The following is a 12,654-nucleotide window of genomic DNA, read 5'->3' as shown; positions in this document are numbered from 1 at the left end:
AAACCCAGTGACTGTTTCTTTAGAAGGACTGCGGCGATTTCAGTGACTATATGTCCGGCTGTGAAGAAAGCCAACGGCCACGTGTTGCTTTAACGGACATCACTTATTTAAACCTATTAAAAATTTGGTTTGACACTGGCGCAAACTGTGTTGTGGCATCAGTTGATTTTGTACTTAAAGAGACAATGGGAGTCCTCTTTTGCACCACGCAATGTGACAGTGAACATTTTCATCAAGTGTTAATGATTGTCAGGGTTCTGGCGCACTATTTACCTCTCTAAACCAACCCACAATAGAGAATTCATGATTTAAAACAAAGGTACAGGTCCCGATTCTTAGAGAATCAGGCATCCAAAGATTGTGTATGTGCTTGTTTCAGGGGCACGATTTTTGAAAATGAGCAGCTTTCCCTATTCACAAAGGTGGCAGGCACATTTCCAGGGGGCTGTACTGCAGTACAAATGATGCGCTGACCAGCATGCATTGCATACATCAGGAGGGTGCTACTGACACTGAAGTAGGATAGGCTCCCAGCGCAGGCGTTGGTGCTCGGAACACATATCACAATGACAGGCCTATACAGGGTCTGACATTGTGAAAAGCTATAAAAGGAAGAGTACATGTTTCTCCCGGTGTGTGGGGTAAAACTGCAAGCAGGACAACAGTGATTTATGCCGCTCCCCTAGCAATGCTCCCATAGGAGAATAATGTTAACTGTTTTGATGCCTCACTTAATCTTACCTGATGCAGACAAGTTCATTATACAAAAAAATCATTGCATATTTTAGGTGATGAAACCATCCACCGTTTCATGGTATGCAAGTTTCTGTTAAAGCGTGCCACGATTATGGGGGAAATATGAGTGAGAGAAGGAAAAAGGGGAGAGGGCAAGGATGGTAGAGAAATCACCTGTGTGGCAGTGAAAAGAAAAGGGTGTGACTGGGAGATAGAAATCCGGAAGCACAGCGAGAAAGGAAATGGTCGGTAAAAAGGGGTCCTGGGAGGATAAGGATGTCAGTGATTGAGGGAGGGCAGCCTCACATGGTGCTAAGGGGCAGAGTGTGACACGCACCTAGTCCTGGTTGTTAATGACCGGGGTCAAGTACCTGAAGGCCTGAAACCGGGAGCCCTGACCATTGGCGGCGTGGGTGGCTCCACCGTAAAAGATCCCTTGGACTGGAAGACTGTGATCACGCTGTGGATGGTTCCGGGAATAGGACAAAATGACAGAGGGCAAAAAGTCTGAACCCCAAAAGTCTGACCCCCATTTTCGCGCAGATATATATGTGGGGGGTGGTGAATTTAATAAAAACGATAAGGGGTAAAGTGGGGAGGAGCCTGCAGGGTTTCCCCCCCACATATATATTTGCAGAAAAATGGACAAAAAAAAATGGTCGGACTTCTGGTAGTCAGACTTTTGCATTTGGTCATTTCACGCAGGTCCATGGTTCGGGGTATGAAGAGCAGGCAGCACACAGATCACAGACCGTTTTGCTGAAGCCTCCGGCACTTTCTGCCCAAGAGGTGCACAGCAACAGAATAGATTACAGAGACGTGTCGTTGTAACTGGAGTAGAGGATAGCACAGTATGTTATGCTATGATATATCAAGTGGGCAGATGCAAATGCCTTATGTTTTGTAGGTTTTCTAAAAATGCCTTGGTACACTGAACATGATTTCTGGTAGACGATAATAGCATTGCCTAGTATGTAAAGGTAGCAGTGTCGTTGCAACATGAAATAGAATACAAGCATAGTCTTCAACTCTGTCCCCATTGAGTTGTGGGCATTACACGGAAGTGTGTTCATTGGATTGACAGACAAAACATCATCATCACACCCAAGATACATGCATTTAAATAAAAGAACTCAGGAGGCAGGGCACTCAATTAACAGATTGAGATAAGGTTGGATCCATAAAGATGCTGTCTCTCGCGGCTTCAGGACACCTCACATGACTTGCCTTAAAGTCATATGTCCTCCCTAACCTGGATAATTGGATGTGTATCGTAGTCAGCAGATCATGGTTGACCGTAATGGAGGACCATAGCTTCGACTGAAAGCCAATGCAGGGTATACAGGATTGGAGGAAACGGATCAAGTGCATGAAAAGGGCCCACCGCGGTGCAACACTGAGCGTGGTTTCTATTGGGCCATAGAGGATCCCATTCGTCCCGTACTGAGCATGATTACTTTTGTAACAACGCATCATCTATAGAGTAAGTGCTGGGGCAGCTTGGTGAAAGTCCTCTGTAGAAATACACCTTTTGATGTTTCTTACCGGATCTAGTTGGAATTGGGACACTTTAGGGCAGTGGAATGTACATTAATTCCATCCTAAATTGGGTTTTAAACACAATCCCAAGAGATTTGGCCTGAGGAACAAATTGAAGGGAGATTGTGTTAATTGCAAGGGATCAAAAATAAAACAGGCTAGAAAGATGGTCTTAGTGCATTTTCTTTCTCATCAATTAAGTGGCTTCCAAGAAACATGGTCCTGATTTTTTTGGGTTGGATGACTCTTCTTCCAACAACCAAATGTAAATGTAATCGAGTACAATCCTGTAATGAATAACTAACATTTAGCAGATTAAACTGTATCTTTGTTTCTGCAACATAATGAAATATACATTAAATTAGCCACACACAGTGCATTGATGGGGTAGTTTGTATGCCCAATTTTACAGATTTGTGTTTGGGTGCCCTCATGCACCATGACCCAGCACCTGATGCAGTGACCAGTGAAGGGTCCCTGTCCTCTGTGTCTTATGTTGCAGAGCATCACCATTGTCTTGGAAAGTGATTGTTACATATTCATGGCATCACAGTGCTGGACCACAGTGTGGGGGTGTTCCTCTGATCCATCACTGGTGCTTTTTAAAAATTGGAGCACATAAGTCCATGCATGCCCATACTGGCTGATCCGGTGAGTGGCTCACGCTCCATCTCAAATCGTGCAGGTGCTTGCCTAACCTTTAATTGATAAGCCTGTCTGTGGGGGATTTTGCTCTGTAGGCGCTGTCTGCATGCTTGCGGTGAAGCTGACAGATGGGGGCTAATGTCGGAGTTACCCCCATACACCTCAGAAGTGTCCTGCAACAGGGATGGGCAACTAAGAGTATCTTTTAGGGATCCATTTTCTCTGGGACGCCTACTTCAGTACTTCTCCCCCATAGTCAATTTCTAGGGTACAGTGGTCCCTTTCTTAAATATATCCTTTGACCTTTATAACCTGATAGCATTTGGGTTTCTTTAAATGTTCTCCACATAGCAACAGATTGGGCACCCCAGTCTGGTCAATCGCTACATAGCCGCTCACAGCGCGATACTCACAGTTCATATTCTATGGGGTCTGATGCCACTCAATTTGGGTACGTTGTTGCTCACTGGCACTTCTCTTCCCAGCTACACTAGCATGACTTCAAAATTTGCCCTGGGGTACAGCCCCTTTGCTCTATGGTGGCGCAGAGCAAGAGGCGGCATGTTTTCACAAAATGACTACTGCTCTACACACGCAGAGGGCTAAGTAGTGAGTAATAGTCCTACTCAGCTCTATTCTCCCAATCACAAAGAGGAGACAGTCATTTCTCCATCTCCTCTTGGGGTAGCACAGTCTGAGGGCAGGCTACACTCTTCAGGAGGCATGTGACCTGATACAGAAACAAACCAAGAAACAATAGTAGTGGGGTAGCATACTAAAAGAAGGCCCAACAATAGAGAAAATACCCACAACTAATAAAAACTCCAACGACCCACTCCTGCAAGTGAAAAGAACTAAGAGAATGCAGAGTTTGGAATAAGGGGTCATTCTGGGTTTAAAGACAAGAGTGCACAGGCAGTGGTTGTAGCTGCAATTGTCATAGTTACTGAAAATGTCTTGAAAAAGGTGGAGAGTGGAGTCTTACAAGTGACATGGGCCAGTTAAGATGTGGCTGGGGTCAGAACCTCTGAAATTCCTCTGAATGCTTGTCTTTGGTGCGCAATGGCATTGAGCCAGGCTTCTACATGCTTTTACTGGGGTTGAGTCATTGTCGAAATGTTTGAAGTCTGTAATTCTCACTAAAGCAGGGGCATCGAGGTGGCTGAGTTGGCTCGAGATGGTCCATCGCTGGAGTGCAGTTATGTAGCAGTGAACGGCCCAAATTCAATGAAGAAATTAGACATCGATGGATCGAGTCAGTGTCTCGAATCAGGCGAGTTGGCTCGAAAGGGCCCCACAATGTGATGAACTCCTTCAATGGTGATAAGCTCGAAAAACCATGTAGTGCAGGCAGGAAATGGGCTGAGTCAATTGCTCAACTGCAGATTGAAAAAGTGGCAAATGTCAAAGGCAGTGCGGGTGCTTTCAGCACAGCAAAACGCATCTCAATGAGGTTGAGCTCTAAAACAGTCTGCAGAGATGGTGCCTGACTTTTGTGTGATGGCAGAACCCGGCCAAGGACTCTAGAGGCAAGGTGTAAAAGTATATTTTGCAAGAATACTGCCTGATAGGAAACGATTGGCCTAAGCACATTCGCATTGCACTATAAATTGCATTGAATGAACGCGAAACAGGCTGACTACGCCGCAATTTTGTGTTATCTGCCATTTTGATCACCTCTTGCTTTCTGTCCCATATTTAGAATTGTGTTTTTGGCTCCAGCAGAGCAAAATGAACTTTGTACTGTTTCCATGATGTCAAGGTAGATAAGAATGTTGAAGCTGCTAAAGTGGATTGTTTGTCCTACACTGAGAAACCTTGAAGTTAAACAAAAGCCCTACTAATCAGTAATTTAGATACCATCTGTTCCAACAGTGCCTTCTCCGCTCAAACATGAAAGTAGAATGATGAATAGTTGAACGTGCTCTTCTTGCAGAAATCTTTGTTTTCGCTCCTTGAAACTAAGCTGACTTTAAACTCAAAAACAAATGATAGACAAATGTAAGCAAGCAAAATAAGGAATGTTACCTTTATGTCTTATATTTGGAAAACATGTGAAATATTTAAAGGAAAAAACAAACTATTCAAAGATATTTAAGCATGACTTAGTTATGTGGATAGGCCATGAACCCTAGGTAAATGTATTACATGAAGAGAAACTGGACGATGTGTCCGGGATTGTGGAAAACTTGTATAAACACTTGTGTTTTTGAAATGTCCATCATTCTCTCATCTCATGGTGTCTGCTTGCACACATAGCTGGTTGTTGAGAGCCAGACAGCAGCCCATTAATAAATGTACATTATACTTTCACCTTGTGACTGGTGTATTTCTATTATGTGGTATTAAGCCTCGATATTCTTTAATCTTTCAAAGATATGTACTTTCTTCAGCTGTTTCCAACCATGAAGTGGAGAACACTTGCAGGGTTCTATCACCTCTGGAGAGCAGGTGTCCAGGAACCAGTTGTCTCACCTCCAACAGGTTTTATGCTGCCAGCTGATCATCCCAAGTTTTCCATTGTATCGTTAGGGGTAAGAGGTTGCCTCTTCCTTGGAGATCTTGGTGCTCACCTATATGTCAAAGGACTTTGGATCAGACTGTACCCCCAAATAGGTCAAAGCAAATGCACAATAAGCCTGATTACCTCTTTCTCGGTCCACCAGATAGGCCTGCAGTAATCTACAATTGTGTCATATTCTAAATCAAATTAGACACGTATGTCAAAACAGATTGGTCAATTAAACAAGTTAAAACAAAATGTATTCTGATTGTCAAACACAAACATCACATTGATAAAATCAATACACCTAATTTGTGTGCACTTTCCGCAAGGCACATCTAAGAAACAACAAACATCTGTCTACAAATCAAAAGAAACCCAGAGTAGAGTTGGGTAGTGGGGTTAGTACGTGACAGTTCTGCATATGAACATAAAATTGACTTTTGAACATATCAACTGTGTTGTAATTAAGTCAGTCGTTTCCATCTAATAGTTTCAGAGAGAGAATAATTCAGGTCTCTCGAATAATTCAACAAATTCCTTTCAATGTCCATTAGATATGTCTACGCATGTTTTGGCTGTACGAAGAGTTTTAGTCACCATCCCTGGTGTCTATCCTTTGTGTTAAAGCCGTCTTCAGGACAATATATTTCTTCTGTTAGCATGGATGTCTCATCTCTTCTCTAACATGTCTTATCTTGTATTATGCTATGGACAAAACGTAAAAACAATACACAATGTTTTAAAAAAAAACTCAGCTAAAAAGACCAGCTTAATTGACAAAATATATGGTGTTAATTAACCAAAGTAGCAGAGTACTGACCTGGTCAATATTCTCGATAGGACCTGAACTTTGTGATTTATTTAAGAAGGCAGTTTTCTTTGCTTCTTAGTAGCTATATTATTAAGCTGCCTGTGTTTTCTTTTTCTTTTTACTCACTAGAAGTAAACTTTTAGTTGCACCTGTGTGTGATACAGATAAAGGACACACTTTTGTCTGTTTTATTACAGCAATTGTTGCATAACTGAATGTACTTAAAAAGTAATTGCACTAACCACTATGCTGGTCATGCTACGCATATGTTGGTTGGTAGCTTGATGTTTAAGAAGTAGCAGTGAATGGTCGACATTGATACAAAGCGATTCGCTGCCTTTGTAATTTCTTCTCTGGACATACCGTATTTTCGTGCGGGTCTTGATTCCTAGGGATCTAATAAAAATAGAACGTTATTTTAGATTAGATTGTCTGCTAATGGTGCCATCCACCAATTATTACAGCTATCCGTTTCATTTTTTCCTTATTCCTCTTTTAGGAATAGCGGTCAGTGCTCAATCTATAACTGTCTTTTGCTATCTCGGCTGCACTGGTACCGTGGTAATTTAATGTGTATGTCCAAGGACATGGCACAGGGTATTTATCAATAGCTAGGAATAGAACAGATGTAAACAGGGGCTGGCGTGTGCATGATGTAGATTTCGTACACCTAACACATAATCTTTTATTCTCTACACATATCTACACATATTAGTGAAAGCCTTCAATTTCACTCCCCTTTTTCTGTCGATTTGCTGCTTTCATTAGACGCACATGTCTTGTCCCATATATTGCAGGCAATGACCAGGCTTGTGGTCATTGTTGTAATCACTAGTGTGGCGTTCGCGAGAGCGTATTGATGTAAGTATAGCCGCGCAGCCAAGACGTTAATGACTACACTGCTTGCATGTAATCTTCCGCAGCTCTAGTTCGTCCTCCATAATGGATGTCTTTGTTTCTTCTTAATGTGCGCTGTATATATGCCTTCACGCACTAACGGCAGAATAAGTCTCCTAGGGGAATGGTTATGTCCTCTAGGCAAATAATTAATGTGTCAGATAAATAAACCACTGCGGTTGTTTTTTTTTAATCAATATGGCAAACAGCCCTATATAAAAAGTAAGGATGACAAAATCTTATTCCATGTGCAACCTGATAATGTTATCTATAGGAGCAAAATTACGAAGAGTATGGCACACATGTTTAGCCCTTTTTTACCATAATTTCAAAGGAAGGTATTTTAATTCATGATATATTTATCGGATCAAGGGGCTGATTAGTTGGTTGAGACATCGGTTATGGGTGACACTCAGACCCCAGTGGCATATTAGCAGGTGGTTGTTCCTGACCGATATTTTCTCGAACCCTACAGGGTACATTGCATTCATGGCATAGTTTAACAGGTATTCTGGATTTCTTGGGTACACGTGTTCATATAAGTATGTCATACCGTTTTTAAGCTGTTGGGTCAAATAAAAATACCCCACTCAACCGCCAAATTCAGGCCATTCTTAACGGTGTCTGGATTGTATATCCATCTCTGTTCACATTTTTTAAGCGCAAGATCTCTGCGTCACCTCGGTTGGAGCCCTGTACTGTCTGAATAACAAACCAGAAAACATCTGTTGGCTTATGTTTCAGACGGATATAGTGTGCCACCAAAGGTTTGTTTTCAATTTCATTTCTGATACTGGATCTATGTTCACCAATCCGCTGTCTCACAAGTTATTCTGTTTTACCAATGTATAACAGGTTTCAAGGACATTGAATTCCATACACAACCCATTTTGATACGCAGTTTGTGAATGTTTTAAAGTGCCATTCTTTACCTTTCAAGTTGATGCTTTTTAAGTTTTTTGTCAATGGACATACGGAGCACTTTCCGCATTAAAAGTGTCCAATGACAGGTGGTAGATCCCATAGTGTTCTTTGTCTTTCTATTCCTTTTGTGGTTTCGGGATAGATTTGGACCAAATTACCTTTTAAATTTCTCTGTCTCTTAAAAGCAAAACGTGGAGGAGCCGGATTCAAGTCCTCCGTTTTGATGATATGCCAGTTTTTTAATGTGGTTTTGTGTAAGCCGTGGCTAATCGGACTAAACGTGCTTACGCATGTAATTTTTTCCACGTTGGTTCTCTTTATCGGGTTGAGACAGGCGTCTCTGTTAGCATTTTCTGCTCTTTTATAAGCTGTTTGGATCTGTTTTTTGGGATAGCCTCGCTCTTTAAGTCATTGTTTTAGGGCTTTCCCATGGGATACATTGGGCCTCAATACGACCCAGGCGTTAAGGGTTAACAACGTCGTTAACCCTTAACGCCTATTCTGATTTTAACGGCTGCTCTTAGCAGCCATTAAAATCCATGGCGCTAACCTGCCATGATGCTAATTACGCCACCGTAATTTACGGTGGCGTAATTAGCGCCTTCCCACTCCCATTATGCCCTATGGGGCAAAAATGGGAATGGGGAAGGGAAAATGGGAAATGGGGATTTACCGCCCCACTCACCTTGGAATGGGGCGGTAAATCCACCATCCACCATGGTGTAAACATAGTTTACACCATGGTGGTAAAGTTGGCGCAATTAGCGCCTGGGTCGTAATGACCGCCATAATCTGACATGAGAGTACAATTTCTCTGTACTCTTAAGAATTGACCTATTGGGAGGTTTTCTTTCAGGATATGTGGATGGTAGCTATGATGCTCCAATAGGGTGTTTTTATCGGTAGCGTTTGTGAAAAGTGTAGTTGTAAATTCCCTTGGCCTGGATTAACAATCTCCAAATCAAGAAAAGGCATATTGGTCCTATCATGGTTGATGGTAAAGTCAATGTTAGCATCTTGCTGATTCAGCAAGGTGAGGAACTCCATTAGAGTGGTAACAGACCCTCTCCATATCAAGAAACAGTCGTCGATATATCGGTACCATGCACCGATATTTCCCTTGTACAGGTTGTAACTAAGATAAACCAAACTGCTTTCCAGTTGGTCCATGTATGGATTAGCGATATCTGGTGCAAAAGTAGCACCCATGCTTGTCCCATGTATTTGATTGTAATACTGCCCATCATATAAGAAGTAGTTTTCGATCAGTGCTAATCTAGCAGATTCTTAAATGAAGGCTGCGGGGACTGTTGTTGCCGAAAAAGTGCATTGGTTTAGATACTGTTCTGGGACACGTATGCAGTCTAGTGGGGGATGCTCTTGTACAGTAACACAACGTCTAGGCTCACTAGAATATCTTCCGGGAGTGTATTAATGGATTCAAGAATTGTAATCATACTTGTGGTGTCTTTTACGTATGACTTCATTTGCAGGACAAATGTCATAGATGGACAGAGGTTCTAAGATGGAATCGATGGCTGACACGATGAGTATGGCTGGAGAGTTTATGTTATTTTTATGGACTTTCAACAGCATATAAAATGCTGGAGTGGTTGGATTCACTTTGGTGAGGAAGCTTTTTTCGTCAGACTCAATCCAGCCTTCTTGCAAAGCATAGGCCATTAGGCTGGAGATTTCTTTTTTCAGTCTCGGGGTAGGGTCGGTTTCTCGTTTGTGATAAAACCTTTGGTTATTCAGATGTGTGATTACTTCAGTATTATAGGTGGTTTTATCCCAAATAAATATCCCTGCCCCTTTGACTGCAGGTTTAATTACAAACAAACTCTTTTCTTGTAGATTTTTTAAGGCCTGTCCTTCAGGTTTTGACTAATTATCTTGTGAGACATTCTTTTGTTTTAGCAGCATGTCGCAATTATTTTGTTCTCAAAAGCCACTATAGCTGGACTAACCAAGGCTGTTGTTGGGCAAAATGTGGAGGGAGGTTTCAGACCTGTTGTACTTTTTTCTTTCGTGGTGGCAGTAGGAGTGCGGAACACCATATATCAACCAACTAATCAGCTCCATGATCCGATACATATATCATGAATTAAAATACATTCCTTTAAAATTATGGCAAAAAAGTGCTAAACATGTGTGCCATACTCCTCCTAACTTTGCTCCTGTAGATAACATTACCAGGTTGCACATGGAATAAGAGTTTGTCACCATTACTGACTAATGTATGGACATAACGCAGGGTTTGAAATTGAGGGGAGCTGGAAGTTTGTGGCTTAGAGGAGCCTGGTTGGCTTGACACCAACGGTTCCCAGGAGCGACTTTTGGCACCCAAGGCAAATTTAAATCTGGGCATTTGGGGCAATGTGTAAATAAATATTCAGGCACATCTAACACAACATTTAAAGTATAACTATTGACATAGTGATAGGTTTACATTTTATGTGGAATTTATATTTGTGGAAGGGTATGCATTGGCTCCTGGTTCCCCAGTAGTGGCTCTTGGTCAATGGTCAGTGTTGGATAACCAGGAGCTGCGTTTAGCTCCTGCTTATCAAATCTTAATTTTGATCCATGGTAAGGCTTTGTAGCAAGTTTGTCTTGCAGGCAACACTAGAGGTCAGGGGAGCCCTATTCACTTAGCTCCTGTTTGCTACCAGAGCACTAGTGGGATGCTTTTTTTTGGTGTACTTTCTGGTCGCAACATAAGCTGTCCACAGAGATGCTGGGAGGAGGTTTTTTGATGCCCCCTCCAAAGCGCATTCACAATGTCAGATCGGAGAAACATTGATCAGTTAGTGATTTCTTTTTCAGATCACCCCGGGCTGGGGATCTACACTCTGGCATTTCCTGTCATGGGAGGAAACGGTCTGGCTCTAGCTTTACCGGGACTTGTTTCAAAGATCCCAGAGTAAGGGCTAATCTGGATAGCAGGGCTTACCCCAGGGTTCCCTGCTTAGGGGCTTATGTTGATGCCGGCAAGGCTGATGATTTCCCCCATGCCTCCTGCCCTCCGCCCATGGAGGGCTAACAATATTGTAGCTCACTCAGAGGTTCCCTCAGCAAGGGCTACATTTGCCATTGGTGGCACTGAGGTTCCCCCTTGTGAGGCGAACATTGCCAGGACCGTTCACATGGTTTCCTCTTTCAGAGATGATACCTCAGTCTCTACCGCAAGAAGGTCATGGTCTGAGATGGTTGCATCCAGTCATGGTTGCTTCCAGTCAGGCCTACTTTTGGAAAACGCCTGTTTTGACACAGTAAGGCCGATAAGTGTATGCTTCTGTCAGTATTGTGGGATATTTTGACCCATTCCAATGTGCCTCACTACATCACTTTACTGCAATGGGGAAGGAAACAGCCCAAAATGACCGCGCTGACTCCTGTGCGCACTAACATCTTTAAAACTGTGTTTGTGTCACAACCAGAAAAAGGCTGCACACCCTGCCACACACAGTTCAGGGGGGGTAAAAACAGAGTTCTCACTGCAGGAGCATGCCAGTGGGCTCTGCCACAGTCAACATGGAGCAAAGTGAATGAAACAACATCATTGTGCTGAAAACCTGAAAATGCCTTTTAAAATGACATTTTTCCCAACCTGAAAAAGTGCTGTTTTTGGCACTAGATCCATTCATTTCTACTGAATTATTGAGATTAAAGGGACCTGCAATGCCCAGGATCATCCAGTGTGGCTCAGAGGAACCGGGCCTCATTGAAATGACAGCTCCTACAAAATGTATCTATGAAAAAGCAACCCAGGAACCCTTGTTTTCATTTTCCACAAGAAAAACACAGCTATTTCTTTGCAACAAATATCAAGAAACAGCTGTCCAGAAAAACTCTAAACAAAGGCATGATACATGTATCTATTCTGCAAACAATTCCAGCACTCAAGGGAAGAACTCGTGCTGACTAAAATGCGTATTTGCTGCAGATGTAAACCAGATTTAAAGAAATAAGTTTAATGTGCTTTTTCATGAATGAAGAGCAAAATCGCCTGTTTCTAAAGTACATTCTTGTGTAAAGGCTTAATTATTTAAGAATGTCAAAGGTTGTTCTAATGTTAAAAATCCACCTATAAACGGTTTTAATTTTATATGTTTAAAAGAAAGATTAAAAAGGTGAAACTTAAAGCTAAACCTAGTCTGAGTCAATCAACTATAAAAAAATACAACCCTGCTCTGACAGTTGTTAGCACTGAGAACGGTTGACACCTCCACCTCTGGCACAGGAAAGGTTAATTGCTGCTCGGAGGCCTTGAATACTCATGACAAAGGAACTTCATTAGATATTTGTGTTTTCCCCAGGCGAAGACAATAGCAGGCTTGAACACTCACCCTTTCAGTGGGAGGGGCAGGAAGCTCCACTCTCAAGGGAGAGGCCCCTCATTCAACTTCAAAGGATTTGACTTTTGCTTACAGTTGAAAGAAAGAAAAAAAGACTGACATGTGACTTTTGGGTTTAAAATGCTTATTTTGCCACTGAACTTCATGACATTTAACTTGGCAGCAAGAATGAGAAAACGTGTGAAAAGTACATACATCTAAATCTGAATTTATGCTATTCATTTGAAAACTTGGTA

The sequence above is a fragment of the Ambystoma mexicanum genome, chromosome 5q (genome assembly GCF_040938575.1).
Source record: "Ambystoma mexicanum isolate Mex_15411 chromosome 5q, UKY_AmexF1_1, whole genome shotgun sequence".
In the NCBI taxonomy this organism is placed as follows: Eukaryota; Metazoa; Chordata; class Amphibia; order Caudata; family Ambystomatidae; genus Ambystoma; species Ambystoma mexicanum.
This window is presented reverse-complemented; position numbering follows the sequence as displayed.